Genomic DNA, 10,112 nt, shown 5'->3' with positions numbered 1-10,112 from the left:
GGGGAAAAGAGACTTGATTATTGATAAACTGATGCCATAATTGGGTCTCTCAATCCCTTATATATTGCATCAGTATAATTGGGTATTCCCATGCTAACTCGTGTCCTACATGTCTATCCCCACTCTTTTGCATTCCATCCCGACCTCGAAGGTTTTTGCCCTCAAAAACAAAAAGAGGACTTATGGCTCACATTAGAAGGGGGGTTGCAGAGTACTACTCTACTCAGCATTACAAAGGAGAATATAGGTATAGAGAAGTACAATCTCATGTGGAATTAGGGAATAAAAATATGTGTATGATGTATACGATATGTGCAAGTTGATAGTGTATGAGTTTGGCCTCCAATTCTTGACAATTAGGGGCCGACAAACAAAGGACAACATGTTGTCCAGAACATGCATGCTAGAGAAAACTGGTCATAACGTCCTATGGGCAGCTCCGATTGAGGTGTGTGACATGTCAAAATGAAGCTCATCAAGCCTACTTTCAAGCCATGTAGGTGACACTTGACTGTCATTAATGTAGGGTAAAATTTGTTCTAAAATAGTGTGATGTCTACAAGTTGTCAGCAGTGCAAACTAGGGCAAATTTGGCTACTGCTCGGTCGAAATTGCACCCTTGAAGTAGGGAAAGAACTGCGCTGGTGAAATTCTAATCAAGTTTAGGCATTTCCCTACACCATTCCATTCCCTGGGATCAAATGGATAACCTACACAATAAGCATCAAGAGCACAAGGGTCATCCATACAAGCATGGGTCACCGTACTACCACCGGGGTCAAAAGGATAATTGTGATCCAATGCACATGTTGTATCATAGACATAATTCATGGTGTCATCTTCAAGCACTGATGGTGGCACAAGATCCTTATTGGCCCATACGGTAGCATGCATTGACTTGTCCATAAACTCATTGGGAACCACTAGGCCAAGTCAAACTAGAGTAGATGAGGCTGTAATCACTACAGCATTCACTACATCAGTCCCTAGGCATTTCATGTCCATGAGTTCCACATGCGTGGCTACTACTAGGAATTCAAAGTTAAGGGCCTTGGGCTGATGGGGCACTTGCTCATGAGCTTGCAACAGTGAGGTGTTCTCATCATGGCATCGTTCTTGAGAAGTATCATGTGGCTCATAAGGATGCGCATGTTGCTTATAGTAATGATCAAGTGGCTGATGATATCGAGCATTCCATTGTTGATAATGATTTTTCTCCCCATGTACATACTCGAATACATTTGCATGATGTTGTCCATGTACATAGTGTTGTCTAGATGGTTGTCCATGTATGTGACCAGAATGTAGCTCATAAGAATATACATAGTAATCAGATGCATGCTGCTTAAAATATTCACAATCATCATATGCATGTTGACCATAAGTAGGCACATGCACTTGCCTTTGCACATCAAACCCATACCAATGGTCATGGTACTCATAATGTCCATGAGAATGCCCATACATGCCTTACTGACCAAAATATCCCTGGCTGTCATGGTGCCCATGCATTACATGTGGGCCAAATTGATTATTAGTGCCTTGCTGCTCAAAATTTCCATGCTGCCCATGTGCACCTGCATTAGGGCCTTACTGCGCCCAAAATTTCCATGCAGCCCATGCAATACATGCAAACCAAATTGAACATTGGAGCCTTGCTCCCCAAAACTGCCATGTGCATGCTGCCCATTACCATGTGCATGTTGCCCATGTGCACCCTGCATACTATGCTACCCAGAATTTGCATTTTGTCCTTGCATATAACTTCCACTACGGGGGAACTGCTATCCCAAGGATGGGCTAGAAGGGTTCGTCATGGGTGAGGGGAGGATGGGTTCATCATGCCGCATAGAGGGCTCGCCCAACTCATAGGTGCTATGGGGAAAACCATGGGTGCTACCAAAACCTTGCTGGCCACCTCCCATCTCTAAGGTGGGAGGGTAGTTGGTCCCACAGGGAGGACCATGCTCCTTAGGTTGGAGCCGAGGAGGGTGAGAGGGTGGAGATGAGGATTCCCATACGCTCTATGAGCAAGTCCATCTTAGCCATCATCTCGCTATGACATTGATCTTGGAGGTTTTCTATCTCCCTAGGGCAGTGTTCCATCTCCCTATGGCAGTGTTCCAGCTCTCGATGCCGCTATGACATTGATCTTGGAGGTTTTCCATCTCCCTATGGCAGTGTTCCAGCTCTCGATGCCACTCAGCATGATGGGTCGGATGTTGGCATAGTGTGTCATTAAAGCATAGCAAAATGGTTCGTCTTGGGGGGCACCTTCATCAAGCATGTCTTCATGATCCTCTTGGGTGGAGCTAGGAGCTATGGGAGCTTTCGCTCAACCGCCAAGACCCACGGACCGCTTATTGTTTCAAGCGTTCCAAGCCGAGCACTAATGGCTACCTCTCACATAGCCGACGCACCTTCCATATCTACGGGTGTAGTGAGCTTACCTCCATGCCGTTCGAGTTACCTCCTCTCCTGCGCACTCTGGTGGCTCCAGGATCCAAGTGCAAGCTTCAAGCAAGCTCCATCCTCAAGCCCCATGCTCCAAGCTCCATCACCGCAAGCAAGAGAAGATAAGTGAAGAGAAGAGAAGAAGAGAGGAGAAGATGGAGAGCTTCTCCACCCCACGGTCCCTCACCTTCACACACTCACTCCCTCACACTCTCACACTCCCTCTCTCAAGCACAAGCTCAAGCCAGCAAGAAGAAGAAGAAGAAGAAGAAGAAGAGGAGAGCCACTTTTTGCCACACACAAGAATGAGCTTCTTATTCACTTTTCAACTTTATATACAAAACCCTAAATCCCTTTTTGGGCGGTCATCCCCTTTTTTACATAGCCAGCCATAGCCTAGGCCCTTTTTCCCATTGTGCTTCTGTCTTCCTAGCTTCCTTTCCACCACCCATCTATATTTACAAATTGTACGGGTGAGAGCCCGGCGCTCCTTGAATTAAACCAGCTTGCACTCTTTTACAAAAGTTTTGACTTGCGCTTTTCCTTGTGTGCCTTTGTCTTCCATTTCTCTTTGCCTTGGCCTTTTTCTTTGTCTTCTATTTTAGCTTTCCAGATTTTCCACCGCCTGGCACACTTTTATAAGATTTCAAGGTGCGTCTTTGTATTTTAAAATGCACCTTTCCCCTTTTGCATTTGCCTTGGACTTTTTAAGGTTGCCCTTGTGCTTTTAGCCTTTTCTCCTCTTCTTTCTTCAGTCAGGCTACCTTTTTTCCGCCTTTGCCCTGTATCTTTTTTATTTCATTTTGCTTTCTTCATGTTGGGGTTAACATTACCCCCATCCTAGACGAGTGCCAGTCCCATGGCACTCACCGTCGTAGGTAGCAGGCGTTTAGCATGCATCGAAGACATGGGTGGCAAGGACGTCTATGGTTGCCATGGCTGAGTGTTGGTAGTGGTGGGGAGGAAGGTCATGGGGCACGTTGGTGTGTTAAGTGGTAGGTGGTAGGGCTGTGCTTTGGGGGGGGTTGCACTGATGGAGTACAATGCATGCTTACAAGGTGATACGGATAGGAATTTAGAGTTGGGTGTTGATGAAGAGCGAACGACACCCTCGTTGGAGTCTTCTATACCTACAATTGAAAACCTCTCATAGGTGATTTCTCCCTAGGGGGAGTGCTAGTTATCTTTATCGTGCACAAGACATAGTTCAATTAGTTTGGGAGACACGTCGAACTCTAAGCAAACTGAGAGTATTGTCCTACACTTGAGGACCCAAACTGTGGATATACTTTAGTGCAGATATTATGTGAGTGCTCGTGCATACTTAGATATTACGTAGGTAGAAGACCGCGGGCTGGTTCTCATAACGATGTGTGGATGAGGCAAAGTCATCCACGGTGGGAAGAAGTACACGGGAAGGTGGATGCGACATCCTCTGCATTGTGATTGCACGACGTAACAGAATAGAACGCAGGGATACTGCACTATCTGTAGCTGGTAGACATGGGGCATGTGCGATGAGGACAATGTACTGTTCATGGCCATTCGTGCAGTGCTTTCCACAATTGATTGCAATGGTATTAAGGCAGAGTGCAAGAGAGAATTGTGTGAATGGGTCAGGGTGACAGGTCTAACCATAGGTAAGACACGCTCCTTAGGTGTGTCCTGCCCTTGATGTGCCCTGAACTATTGTGGGGGGTGTTAGGGGGCTAGGGGACTAGGGATGAAGCCAGTTGACCAAGGTCACTGTACGCACCTAATTCGAGAACCCTTAGGTGCGGTGCTGTGATTGTGGGTGCTTCTTATCTTTCTGTTCTTTTCTTTTCTTTCTCTCTTTTTTTTTTGACTTACCTGAGTACAACGATTACAATATGTTGACGCTATGGGAAATTTCAAGCTTCGAGGGCTCATGAAATGGACATGACAGTGATGATTGTGCCCTAGCCCCGTTGTTAGAGAAGCTATGGTTGCGATGTTGGTACGATTGCGGTGACAACTATCGTGAGCTCACTGTAGAGCTTGACCCAAGAAGAGAGTCTAGTCCATGACTATGCTTGGGTTCGTGCGATGTGGGCACTCACAATGGCAATTTTTCGCATTTGACAGCGTGGCTTTGTTGCAGTTCTTTGTGCGGTTGGTGGTCTTGCGGTGACCTTGGGCATTGAACACATTTGCACGAAGACCTGTTTCATCCTGCATCCACTTGTCACTTCATCAGAGTATATGCAAGTCGCATGCGTCAAGTACAACCAACAAATGCAATCATGTCAAGATATAACTTTTCAAAATGCTATGATGCTGATTACAATGCCTATTTTAGTGCTTGTTGAAGACGTGGCATATATTAACGATAGGCAAAGGAAGTGTGTACAAGTGGGGAGCCTGCCTCTTTAATCATCAAAAGACAAAAAGTTAAGGCATGATGACTTGTTAAGTTGCTTGTACATCATAGGGGCTACTCGATTTGCACAAGGCGGGGTGAGTCCGGTGGTCAGGCGACTGAGGCTCTGATGGTGCGGGGCTCCTGTGAGGTTGGGCAGGGAACATGTCAGTCGGGACATGAATGGTGTAATCTCTGGCCGCCATGGTTTCCAAGATGCCTTTGAACAATTCATTGAATTCTTCCCTATCCCGAGCTGCCCTTTCTACCTTTGAGCACCTGGTGCCCGAGCGTTCGTTGGGGGTTTGTGCAACTGGTGTTGCCACATCTTGTGTGCTTCTTTGAGCTTCAACTCCCCTGGCCCGGGGATTCTTCGACCTTCGTCTGGGGCAGTGTCGCTTGGGACTTTGTTTCTTTGCATACCTTTTGAGGATGGGCATGTAGCGCACCGGCGGAGGGGCGTGTATTGCATGTTCCCGTTGTCGGTGGAGGGCATCTTTGCAAGCCAGCTACCCTAGGTTCTCCATGTTTTTCTCGTAGGGGGGCTTGCAAGATGCGAACCAAGGGCTAGGCCTTGATACAGAATAAAACCGTTTGCATGGGAGGGATTATAGTGTGGGTTATCAAGCGCATATGACAAGAAGGGGAGGGATGAGACGTGCGGTGCTTGTTGTAGAGGGATGGCCCCCGTGATGATGTTCATTTAGCCTCCAGCCATTAGCAGATCTTGGCTCATGCTGAGTTACGTGGACTGGTGGTCATGGATTGGGGCAGGGCTCATCCTCAAAAGGATAGACCGAAAAGGGAAAGGTGTATAGGAAGGGACTGCACCCTGCCTACATCATCAAAGATGCTGGTCAGGGCTTCCCATGGTGGCAACGAGAGTTGCATGCCATCCACCTGGAGGCAGAAATGGTCACACCACTTCTAAATGTGTGGTGAGAGGAGGACCTAAAAAGCTTAGCCTGTTGATCCCAACTCTTTTGCCTGCGCTTGACTATTACTGCTTGTGTGTGGTGATAGTGTCCATTCAGGGTCACAAAAAGTCATTGTTTATCTATATTCATATCCATGAATCCATGTCACTTCATGAGGATAAAAAAACAATCATAGAACTCCGGATTATACTGGAGCGTGGCACACGCATCCAGTACTCGTGGCAGCTTACTCAATACCGATAGATATTTTGCAACATCGAGTAGTATGGAACCTTGTCCGAGTCTACTGGCAACATGTAACTCCTCCTCAGTGAGAACCTTATCACATAGAGGGTTCTCTTGGCTAGGTTCAGCTAAGTCCGTACCCTGAATGGCAGTCATCACTCGAAGGGAAGTTGGTGCCACATAGGTTGGGTCTCTTTGAGACCGCCATTTGGCCAATTGCTCCTATGAGGCTGTCATGATCTGGGCTCCTAGTTCGGCCATTGCAACGTGGTTTTCACACCAACGCTGTTTAAATTGAATTCGGCCCTCTGATAGTCGCTTTAGTTGGTCTATCTCTAAGAGATTTGGTTGGCAGAGTGCATCATTGAATGTGACCGTTAAGCACAGTTTGTCGGCTTCCTCGCCAGAGATGAGTCGCATGCGTTCATACAGGAGCCTGTTATAGTGCTCGTCAAGATGTTCTTGCTCTTCCCAAGATAAGGGAAATGGCAAGTATTCTTCAAGCTACTCTTTAGGGAATGTGCGCATGTCTGCCAGGATGTAGACATGTGCGAACACTTTGAGCTTAGCATCCAACTCAGTTAAGCATTTTGTGACACTTCTATGTTCGACGAGGGCTTGCTCGGTTGCTATCTCTTGCAAGGTTCTAGGGGTTTTCTTGGGCTTTAGCGTAGTTGGGGGCTCAGGCCTAGACACGCAAGTTTGGCCAATGCTAGGATTTCTTATGCTCTTAAGGTTTCCATGTGTCTCCTTGTAATATTTCCGCGTATCCGTACCGTAAATATTAACCTTCCGCACACCGTGTAAACCTTGTGAAAAGGGTATCTCTTGCATTGAAATTATTGACAGCGTAATGTGTGACCCGCACGCGTGAAATGGGGTCCTCCGCTTTGGTAAATCAAGACCGGGAGATCAAAACCGCAAGACCCGCAAAAACACCCTCTTGGGAGGGACAATTTAATTAAATTAAGGCAAATTTTTTTTACTATTATCCCTTCCCCCAGCCGATGCATGGCTGGAGGGTGTGGAGGGGGGATGGCCAAGTGAGGGATTGCATGAGGAAGTTCTCCACGTGGGTGGAGACCCTCTTCCCCACCCCCATTCCTATATAAACACCCCCCATCAAGGGGGTGTGCTAGAGAGGGGAGGCCTGTGAGAGAGGGAGAGAGAGGGAAGGCTGGAGGAGAGAGGGAGAGAGGAAGGTTCGTGCTGGTCGTGAGGAGGATCGCCAGTCCGCCGACGCTGCCGCCCAGACTGCCGTAGCTGCCGCCCCCAGTCCGCGTTGTCCGCCACAGCCGCCAGACACCCTCCACCCGCCCACCACGCTGTTCACGACCCCTCCACGTAGCTGCTGAAGTCAGAAGCTTCTTAGAAGCTTCTTTGGAAGCTTCTAAGAGGGGCCTCCTTAAAGGGCCTTCCCACCATTTTTCCAAAGGCCCTTCCCAAAGGTCCTTTCCCACGACATCTCCCCAAAGATCCATTAATACCCCCTTCCCAGGACTTTGAAGGGGAAGGTGAAGCCGTAAGAACCCCACTAGACCGTCGGGAAAGGCTTCCCGCAATAAGTCTTTAAAGCCCCTTTACCGCAAGCGACATTCCGTAAAGAAATCTTCCGCCTACGAGGAAAGGCAAAAGCCAGAAGGTTGCATGTCAAGGCAAAACAATCCGTAGACGACGAAAGCGAATTCAGAAACCGAATCTACGTCTACGATGGCCCCAAAAAGATCGCAAGGTGCGACCGCGGAAGGCTCATCTCCGAATGTACAAGTGGACATTTCCCCGACTCCTCAAGTCCAGGTTTCTTCGAGTTAATTCCGCATAAGGAAATGATTAGGCGCGCTTAGCTCATAAAGGAAATTGCACATTTTTACGTTTAATTTTAATGCATACGGAAATTGGAAAGAAATACATGTGTTAAGGCATCTCTTGAACATTAGGTAAGATTGATATATGTCGTGAATTTGAGCGAGTAGAAGGCTAGTTGCATGTAGTTTTTGGTACATCATCAAGGTAATGAGTCTAAACTTAGGCAAAGAAATGGAATTTATAAGTACATTATCTTCCGTCCTAGACATGGTAGGAATAAGTGTGTGCTGCACATTAGGCAACATACTTCTCGCAATGACTTCATAGGAAAAGGGATAACACCATAAGGTATTTTCCGAAAAGAATAGAGTACTAAAGTGAACGTATGGACTTGCAAATAGCTTGTAAGATGGAATAAATTAACACTAGTTTGTATAAACTTCATTATCTACTTCGTAGCTAGGAGAACGTTGTGTATTGCGTAGTCGTCATGCCATCATTAAGAGTTGCATTTAGGGTCAAAGCATAGTATTCGAAAGTATGGACTACAAGTAGTAGGCATGATTAAATTGGTAAATCCTAGTAGGACCTAGGAAAGTTAGCGTACAGATTGGCAAGCATTTTACCTTACTAAGTTAGCGTACAGATTGGCAAGCATTTTACCTTACTAAGGAGATAATGTTATCATGAACCATGTGATACGTAGAGGCAATCAATCGCATGTTTACGCGTTTTGGTGGTATTGTATCTATTGCTCTCCGTTAGATTTAGTTATTACCCTTAGAAGGATCATCCTCGTCGCAAGATAGTGACTAAGTAACCTAATCATGGGTATGGCTCCGTCGGAATGAAAGGTATTCCAAGTGCTAACTAGAACTTAGTGCAATAATAATTCGACCTAGCTTTAGACAAAAACCGTGAACCTAAAGATCCTACACACGTTCACAAAATGTCGAAGCAGTGGGATGTTTATGTATGAAATGACCTAAGGTTATCCTAAGGATCATGACGAAACTCCGACGGAGTTGCATATTTCTAGAATCATGAGCCAAACCTAATTAGGAATGACTTGAAGGATACCCAATAAAACCCTGGTACTCGATGGAGGTAAACTCCGTGATCGGGAAACGCTAAGCAATGGATAGAAGGATTCCGTGGAATAGATGCAATACTTGTGCACAAAGCCGCAACATTGTATAGTCTTGAGATTTGTCCACAAGAGAGTTTTTGTCATCTCTCGAAAATGAGGTTGGCAAGTTATTGAAAGAATTTAACTTACAAGAGGATGTCTAATCATCCTGTTACTCACTTTTGGAATAATTTGCCAAGGAAAAGGAAAGTTAAGTATTTGCCTTGAAGCAAATGACCAGACTATAAACCAAAGCGACATGGTCGCTGGAACCTACCACAACTAAACACTAAAGTATGGGTAGGGTATGACCCTAACCCAAGAATGATAGGAATCTTGCCAAGCTGCAATTGATTCCGGAACGAATGCGGATTGCATTCGGAGGAAAGGAAGTCACTCCTTGACAGTTTGCCAGCCACAACGACCATTGGAATTTGTTTGTGCTTGTAACCGTTAGAAAAGCATTGTTTGCATTGTTTGCTCAATGAACTAAAGGAGGAAAACATATCTAAATACTTCAGGTTGAAGCCTGAAGGGAGAGGCAGCTTCAGTTACCCCCGACTGCCTGCCTAACCCTAACCAAGGGGGTTGTGAACCGCGCCGGGAATGTGGACCGAACCCGCCGTGAGAGGTCTCTCCGTTGAGTTCTACTTGGAGCAGGAGGACGCTTGGGTGCCAGGGGGGGCTCTGGCTGTAAATCCCTCGCCTTCCCGGCCCTGCACAAGAGACTAACGTGACTCGAGATTGGATCTCGAGGCCCGCATACTAGTCTATGGGCGGAAACTTGGATTAGTGATCCCTGGTGGATTACTGGATAGCCTTCGGGCGGATTATGAATATGCCTACGGGCGGAACTCCTTGTATTTCAAAGATAAAAGGATAAAATGATAATAAAGAAGTTGTTTGGCATTGTTTTCTTTATGTCCTGTGATAAGATTACGTGAAGGAACCGGTGCATAACAGGGTTAATTCAAAGAAGCTATTTGTATATGTCAAACTAATGTGGTAGGTAATTACATAACTAAAACAAACCGAGGAAAGTGCGGAGGATGGACCATGGGTCCGTCCTATGGATGGGTGGTCCCGGTTAGCCGGGAACTTTTCTCAAAGTCTTCGACGAACAGAAGGATGATCAACATCACCGAAACAAGTAGAGAGAACGATGACCTGGAATTACCGA

Source organism: Lygodium microphyllum, chromosome 16, assembly GCF_053477565.2.
Source record: "Lygodium microphyllum isolate KBCC chromosome 16, Lygodium_microphyllum_v1.1.10, whole genome shotgun sequence".
NCBI classification, from domain to species: Eukaryota; Viridiplantae; Streptophyta; class Polypodiopsida; order Schizaeales; family Lygodiaceae; genus Lygodium; species Lygodium microphyllum.
The sequence above is the reverse complement of the archived record's forward strand: the minus strand, read 5'-3'. Positions refer to the sequence as shown.